This window comes from Stenella coeruleoalba, assembly GCF_951394435.1.
Source record: "Stenella coeruleoalba genome assembly, chromosome: 5".
Classification (NCBI taxonomy): Eukaryota; Metazoa; Chordata; class Mammalia; order Artiodactyla; family Delphinidae; genus Stenella; species Stenella coeruleoalba.
Genome location: NC_137150.1, coordinates 123,144,011 through 123,153,472, shown reverse-complemented (window position 1 = coordinate 123,153,472; position 9,462 = coordinate 123,144,011).

The following is a 9,462-nucleotide window of genomic DNA, read 5'->3' as shown; positions in this document are numbered from 1 at the left end:
TGTACATAATGCTGCAATGAACATGGGAGTGCACATAACTTTTTAAATTAGTGGTTTTATTTTTTGGATAAATACCCAAAAGTGGAATTTCTGGATCATATGGTACTTCTATTTCTAATTTCTGAAGAAGCTCTACACTGTTTTATATAGTGGCTGCATCAATTTACATTCCCACCAACAGTGCACAAGTGTTCCTTTTTTCCACATCCTTGCCAAAATTATTTGTTTTCTTTTTGATAATAGGTATTCCAACAGGTGTGAGGTGATAGCTTATTGTGGTTTTGATTTGCATTTTTCTGATAATTAACAATGTTGAGCATCTTTTCATGTATCTGTTGGCCATACGTATGTCTTCTCTGGAAAAAAATGTCTGTTCAGATTCTCTACCCACTTTTTAATTAGATTGTTTGTATTTTGCTATTGAATTATGAGTTCTTTTTATATTTTAGATATTAACCTCTTATCAGATATATGATTTGCAAATATGTTCTCCCATTCAGTAAGTTGCCTTTTCATTTTGTTGATGGGTAGATCTCATGTTAAGTGTTCTTACAAAACAAACGAACAAACCCAAAAATAGAAACACAAGGATTGATGGCAGTGATGGTTAAATGGGTATTTACATATGTCCAAACTCATCAAATTGTATACACTTCTTTGCTGCTTTTGGAACTTATTGTATGTAAATGGAAGTCTTCATAACACATCCTCTCCAAATCATTCATCATAAATTCTCCTACAATGAGAATAGTCTCCTATACCATTTTCACCTTGAGGAAATTTTTATTAATTACACATATCAAATATTCAGTCCATATTTATGTTTCCAAATTGTCTCAATGCTGCCTATATTGTCTTTGTTTTTAATTTAGCATCCATCAAGGTTCATGTATTGCAATTGGTATATATTTGTCATTGATTTCTTTTAAATCATGATAAACCCCTTTCCCCACCCCCATCACTTAGTTGCTTTGTTTTTTCTTCTATGTGACATAGACTCTTTCCATATGCCCAGGGTCAGTTTCATTGTAGATCAGTCTACATTATGGATTTTTCTGATCAAACTATGGATTTTTCTAAATCATACAGGATAAACATTTTTGAGAGGTGAGTGTGTGGGGAGTGGGGTGTAAAAATGTCACTTAAGTGACTGATATTGTCTGTTTATATTTGTATTATATTAGAAGACACTTAATATGAGATTGTCTCACTACAGGCATACCTTGGAGACATTGCAGGGTTGGTTCCAGACCACTGCAATAACGTGAATCACATGGTCTTTTTGGTTTCCTAGTGCATATAGAAGTTATGTTTACACTACACTGTAGACTATTAAGTGTACAATAACATTGTGTCTAAAAGATGTGTATACCTTAATTTTAAAACATTGCAAAAAATGCTAACCATCGTCTGAGACTTCAGCAAGTTGTAGTAGTAAATCAAATGCCACTGATCACAGATCACCATAATGAATATCACAATAATGAAAAAGATTGAAGTATTTTGAAAATTACTGAAATGTGACACAGAGACAAGACATGAGCAAAAGCTGGTGGGAAAATGATGACGATAGTCTTGCAGGGTTGCCACAAACCTTTGATTTGTAAAAAAAATGCAATTATCTGCAAAGCACAGTAAAGTGAAGTGCAGTAAAGCAGGGTGTTCCTGTACCTATGATGACAAGTTCATCACTTGATTAAGGTGGTCCCCATCAGATCTGTCCATTGTAAAGGAATATCTATACTTTTTCATACTAATTAGACTGCAGAGTGATGTTTGGAAATTAACCCCAATGATGATTCTATTTTGTATATAACTTCCTAACCCTCTTTAAGGTGAAATTGTAACAGACAAATAGTCTTTTTATTTGGTGCCTACATCTGCTGTAGTGAAATCACCTGCTGTCCATTCCACTCATTCTCCCTTTGCTTGATATAAGGTACATAGACAACTTCAGTCTCAACCTATCTGCACTGAATTTGCTTTCTTCCCTCCTTCCACACAAATATGCTCCTCTTTCTCTATTTCTTTTTTAAATTTTATTTTTCATCATTTATAAAAGCAGAAATCTTAAAAACAGTCCTTCAAGGAAAATGTAAACTTTGTATCTGGGTTGCCCATTCCTGCTAATTCTGGCCCCTGCTTCTTTCTTCTCATTAAGTTCTTTTCTCTTAACATTGCTCACTCACCTATGCTACCCTTCTCACTTGACAGTACCTGAAGCATAGCAAACCCCCCCCTTTTTTTTTTAACCTGAATGCTTTCTTGATGTCTAGGATCCATGTTGCCTGGCTATTTCATGATTGTCTCTTTTCCCAAGTTCAAGTCTTTCCATTTTTAATTTACATTTTTCTTATGTGTGACTATGTTTTCCAAAAAGAAGTAATTCCTTAAGAACAGAGACTGTGCCAGTTAAATTCAGTTTTTCACTGCAGTGTCCCCATATTTTAGCACATTAGGTAGCCCTTAAAATGTAGTCATCATGTATTTGGTGAATGAATGAAAAAAATGAGGGAAATGTGTCTTTGACTTACTGTTTTCTTATACTAATGCACTTGTAACTGGTTAAATGCTAGAGTTTACTAATGAACAAGACTTTTGTATTCCAGGGTTTTGTAGCACAATATTGATTCTTGATAAAATAGTTATTGTATAAAGGATTCTTTATCAAAAAACCTCATCATCTCTCACCTGCAGAATTATATGATTCAAATTGAATAATCATGGATAACTGAATCGAGCCCATGACTAAATGGTAAAAATGCAATTTAAATATTTAGTTAAATTAATAATTTTAGTTAAATGACTTGATGTTAATTTGATTTTAAAAAGGATAATCATTCCACATATAGTACTTACATATATGGCTTAAAAATTTTGAATTGAAGACATCCTATAATAAAATAATTATTCATTATTATAGTAAACAAAATGAACACTTTCACACACATATGCACACACTCACAGACAAGCAGTAACAAGGGCAAAAGAGAAAAGGTGGAAAAGATCCACAATTTATTAGAGAACTCAATATAGATGTCAATTGATTCCTTGAAAGCATTTCCCAATTTGTTTCTTTTTTCCCCAAATATTTTGTCCTTAATGGTCTTTAAAATATTTTCCTTTGAAGGATTAATTGTATCTTTAATGTTAAATTTTATTATTATTATAATATAGCTATTTTCAATTTCCACCAATATGTAATAAAATGTCTAAATTTATTTCCTTATTCAATAGATAGTCTAGATGTAGCATTTGTAAATTTAATGGTCTCTAAAAGTTAGTAACTACAATCTCTACAGCAGTATTCACTTTCCTTTTCACTGGCTTCTTAAGTTATTAAGATATTGAGATATTATTTTATTATTTTGTACTGCCATATCTTCCCGCTTCACCATTCATATTCTTACAACAAAAGTACTCAAACTTCTAAGGTGAAAGCAAGAAAATATAAAATGGTTAATAATATGTTTAATAATCAACTAATTTTTGATAAATATTTAGTAAAGTTGTTTAACTGCAAGATGTTCGGCCACCAGCTTCTCTTGAGCTACAGTTTCTAAGAATACATTCAGGTGAAATATTACCCCCGAGTAACCCCATTAACCACTAGATGGTAGTATATCCTTTCTTATTTTATAACAATAGTTAGGATTTCAGTTTATTTTAAATTTTGAGTTGGAAAGAATAAAATTCTTTACTTGCAAAACAAGTTGAGTACTGTTATATATTTGTATTATCACTTGTTTTTATTTTGAGTTTTTCTATAAGATTTTTCAAATTTTCTATTTTATGTTTCCTGGTTATGAGAGAAATTATTGATAACACAACAATTTTATCGTTCAGGATTTTATTGTTCAGGTAATATAGCTATATAGAGATATATAGACATATAAAGTGTTTCCTAATTTATAAACAGAAATTTAGGCATTTTAAACATTATATATTAAAATATCTACTTTGTTTCAGTCTATATTTTAGATATTTAAGTTTTATATGAAAAAATGTCTCTTCATCTAAAAATACGAATAGAATTGTTTTATTGGAGAGACTATTGTTAATAAGAAGGGATTCAATACTTCAGTATTCTGAGGAGAGTATAAAACTCAGTTGAAATAGTTCATTGTTTCAAAGGTGATGTCATTTCGTATTTAATTACTTTTCCCTGGCTCTTTTCCCAAAATACTTTGTTGTAACTCTGCTAAAAATGGCAAGATTAATTGCATGTTGCTTTTGATGTTTTCAATATTTATGGACATGAAACCAATGGAAACTAATACGTATTTAAGCATATATAGACATCTGCTTGAAAATGTTATTTCTTACAATTGCTAGATGTATCTTTCAAATAAGATGACTTTATTATGAAGTGTTACAAAGAAATAAGGTATTGGAAACTTTCAAATGGTATTGCTGCCAGTTGAAGTCAAATACATTGCTGGTAGACTATTTTAAAACACATTGTAATAAAGATAATCATTGACATGGAGTCAAATTTCTAGAAATGTATTCAATGTATAATTATGAAAGTGTGTAATAATTTAACTATAAAGATATTCATTACAACATTATCCATAGTAGTGAATAATTTGATGCTGCCAGGATATACAACAGTTTGGAATTTTAAAAGTCATCAATGATTTCCATTAATGGAATGTCCATGAAATTGAAATTAACCATTAAACATGCTTCTATACTAATTCACATAAAAATATATAGAATATTAATTCACATGGAATAAAGCAATGATATATTCTTTAGTCAAAACCCCAAATATTATTAGATTATAGGCACATTATATAAGAACACATCATAATCACTGTTATTCTATATATATTTCTCTCAATATATAAATATTTTAGCATCTTTATTGGAGTATAATTGCTTTAAAATGGTGTGTTAGTTTCTGCTTTATAACAAAGTGAATCAGTTATATATATACATATGTTCCCATATCTCTTCCCTCTTGCATCTCCCTCCCTCGCACCCTCCCTATCCCACCCCTCTAGGTGGTCACAAAACACCGAGATGATCTCCCTGTGCTATGCAGCTGCTTTCCACTAGCTATCTATTTTACATTTGGTAGTACATATAAGTCCATGCCACTCTCTTACATTGTTCCAGCTTACTCTTCCCCCTCCCCATATCCTCAAATCCATTCTCTACATCTGTGTATTTATTCCTATTTATTCCTGTCCTGCCCCTAGGTTCTTCGGAACCATCTTTTTTTTTTTTTTTTTTTGGATTCCATATATATGTGTTAACATACGGTATTTGTTTTTCTCTTTCTGACTTACTTTACTCTGTATGACAGACTCTAGGTCCATCCACCTCACTACAAATAACTCAGTTTTGTTTCTTTTTATGGCTGACTAATATTCCATTGTATATATGTGCCACATCTTCTTTATTCATTCATCTGTCATTGGACACTTAGGTTCCTTCCATGTCCTGGCTATTGTAGATAGAGCTGCAATGAATATTGTGGTACATGACTCTTTTTGAATTATGGCTTTCTCAGGGTATATGCCCAGTAGTGGGATTGATGGGTCGTATGGTAGTTCTATTTTTAGTTTCTTAAGGAACCTCCATTCTGTACTCCATAGTGGCTGTATCAATTTACATTCCCAACAACAGTGAAAGAGCGGTCCCTTTTCTCCACACCCTCTCCAGCATTTATTGCTTGTAGATTTTTTGATGATGGCCATTCTGAATGGTGTGAGGTGATAGCTCATTGTACTTTTGATTTGCATTTCTCTAATGATTAGTGATGTTGAGCAACCTTTCATGTGTTTGTTGGCAAACTGTATATCTTCTTTGGAGAAATGTCTTTTTGGGTTTTCTGCCCATTTTTGGATTGGGTTGTTTGTTTTTTGATATTGAGCTGCATGAGCTGCTTGTAAGTTTTGGAGATTAATCCTTTGTCAGTTGCTTCATTTGCAAATATTTTCTGTCATTCTGAGGGTTGTCTTTTCATCTTGTTTATGGTTTCCTTTGCTGTGGAAAAGCTTTGAAGTTTCATTAGGTCCCATTTCTTTATTTTTGTTTTTATTTCCATTTCTCTAGGATGTCAGTCAAAAAGGATCTTGCTGTGATTTATGTCATGGCGTGTTCTGCCTATGTTTTCCTCTAAGAGTTTTATAGTATCTGGCCTTACATTTAGGTCTTTAATCCATTTTGAGTTTATTTTGTGTATGATGTTAGGGAGTGTTCTAATTTCATTTTTTTACATGTAGCTGTCCAGTCTTCCCAGCACCACTTATTGAAGAGGCTGTCTTTTCTCCATTGTATATTCTTGCCTCCTTTATTAAAGAAAAGGTGACCATATGTGTGTGGGTTTATATCTGGGCTTTCTATCCTGTTCCATTGATCTATATTTCTGTTTTTGTGCCAGTACCATACTGTCTTGATTACTGTAGCTTTGTAGTAGAGTCTGAAGTCAGGGAGCCTGATTCCTCCAGCTCCGTTTTTCTTTCTCAAGATTGCTTTGGCTATTTGGAGTCTTTTGTGTTTCCATACAAATCGTGAAACTTTTTTCTTCTAGTTTGTGATAAATGCCATTTGTAGTTTGATAGGGATTTCATTGAATCTGTAGACATCTTTGGGTAGTATAGTCCTTTTCACAATGTTGATTCTTCCAATCCAAGAACATGGTATATCCCTCCATCTGTTCATATCATCTTTAATTTCTTTCATCAGTGTCTTATAGATTTTTGCATACAGATCTTTTTTTTTCTCCTTAGGTAGGTTTATTCCTAGGTATTTTATTCTTTTTGTTGTGATGCTAAATGGGGGTGTTTCCTTAATTTCTCCTTCAGATTTTTCATCATTAATGTATAGGAATGCAAGAGATTTATGTGCATTGATTTTGTATCCTGATACTTTACCAAAATAGTTGATTAGCTCTAGTAGTTTTCTGGTAGCATCTTTAGGATTCTCTATGTGTAGTATCATGTCAGCTGCAAACAATGACAGCTTTACTTCTTTTCTGATTTGGATTCCTTTTATTTCTTTTTCTTCTCTGATTCCTGTGGCTAAAACTTCCAAAATTCTGTTGAATGATAGTGGTGAGACTGGACAAGGGTGTCTTGTTCTTGATCTTAGAGGAAATGGTTTCAGTTTTTCACCATTTAGAACGATGTTGGCTGTGGGTTTGTCATATATGGCCTTTATTATGTTGAGGTAGGTTCCCTTTATGCCTACTTTCTGGAGGGTTTTATCATAAACAGGTGTTGAAATTTGTCAAAAGCTTTTTCTGCATCTATTAAGATGATCATATGGTTTTTCACCTTCAATTTGTTAATATGGTGTATCACATTGATTGATTTGTATATATTGAAGAATCCTTTCATTCCTGGGATAGACCTCACTTGGTCATGGTGTGTGCTACTTTTAATGTGCTGTTGGATTCTGTTTGCTAGTGTTTTGTTGAGGATTTTTGTATCTATGTTCATCGGTGAGATTGGCCTGTAGTTTTCTTTCTTTGTGACATCTTCGTCTCCTTTTGGTATCAGGCTGATTGTAGCCTCATAGAATGAGTTTGGGAGTGTTCCTCCCTCTGCTATATTTTGGAAGAGTTTGAGAAGGATTGGTGTTAGCTTTTCTCTAAATGTATTATAGAATTTGCCTGTGAAGCCATCTGGTCCTGGTCCTTTGTTTGTTGGAAGGTTTTTAATCACAGTCTCAATTTCAGTGCTTGTGATTGTTTATATTTTCTGTTTCTTCCTGATTCAGTCTCAGAAGGTTTTGCTTTTCTAAGAGTTTGTCTATTTCTTCCAGGTTGTCCATTTTATTGGCATATAATTGCTTGTAGTAATCTCTCATGATCCTTTGTATTTCTGTAGTGTCAGTTTTTCATTTCCTTTTTCATTCCTAATTCTATTGATTTGAGTCTTCTCCCTTTTTTTCTTAATGAGTCTAGCTAATTGTTTATCAATTTTCTTTATCTTCTCAAAGAACCAGGTTTTAGTTTTACTGATCTTTGCTATTGTTTCCTTCCTTTCTTTTTCATTTATTTCCAATCTGATCTTTATGATTTCTTTCCTTCTGCTAACTTTGGGTATTTTTTGTTTTCTTTCTCTCTATATATATTTTTATTTATACTCTATAACCCATTTTAGTTATATTTATTTATTTTTATTTTTATTTTTTTGCGTTATGTGGGCCTCTCACTGTTGTGGCCTCCCCTGTTGTGGAGCATAGGCTCCGGATGTGCGGGCTCAGCGTCCATGGCTCACGGGCCCAGCCGCTCCACGGCATGTGTGATCTTCCTGGACCAGGACATGAACCCGTGTCCCCTGTATCGGCAGACGGACTCTCAATCACTGCGCCACCAGGGAAGCCCCCATTTAATTATATTTTTATCTTAAAAAATAAAAACATTGTACAAAAGCAAAATAATGCATATTTCTGCAGAGTTGGAATGGATCTACACTTATGATTCTATGTTTACTAACTTATTTACATTAAACATGTAACCTTGTATAAAAGATTAATAATATATCAAAATTTTACTTTGATAAAATTGTCTACAAATAGATGTAATTCATTATGAAAATAGGTGAAGTGAAAAATATAAGTTTAAGAGTTTATTGCCATTTATTTTCTGTAGAACATATTTAACTATATAAATAATAAATTTCCATTGAATACTAGTTGTAGAAAGGTTTATAAAGTCTTTTCATGTCAATTTAATCATATAAATGTGTGAAGCGTAACATATATGATAATTGTGGTAACATTTCAGGCCACTCAAGACCTGAGATTGTTAGTAGGGATTAGCTACCCTGGAAATTATATACAGAGGATTTTGTCTCCATATTAATTAACATAATAAAGTATTGAACATAAGCCTTATTTGAATAAAAATAGTAATAATGAAAATTCTCTTTTAGTAGATCAAGTGTATATGCATATTAATTAAATTTATACTACATATGAAGCAATGTGTTTCTTCAGATCATTATCAATACCAATATGAATTTTAAGTTATTCAATAAAAATAAATATTAGATTTTTAATAAATATATTATAGAATAAATCAGAACTCCAAAATGTATCCAATTCATCTGAATCCACTAAATCCATTGCATATAGAAGCAATTGATTGTTTAGAAATGTATATTTTTGTGTTTCAATTGGCTTCCATTTAATCATATCATTAAGGAGTTCTTATTGCACTCCTTTTCATTATAAATCATGGAACAATATTCTAATAATTATCCATTTATTCTATTTGACATACAAGGTTCTCAGATTTTACAGTTTTCTATAGCTCTCCTAGAAGTCTTGGGAAGAAGGCCATAGCTCAAGCTGATACACAAAATTTGAATTTTTGTGTCTGCAAGAGTAGATGAAAACAGAAAGAAACAGAGAAAATAATAGTTCCTATTCATACTTACATCAGAAAAGTTTTATTTATTAAATCTGATTTTGTATTAGCTAACATACATTATATATGTA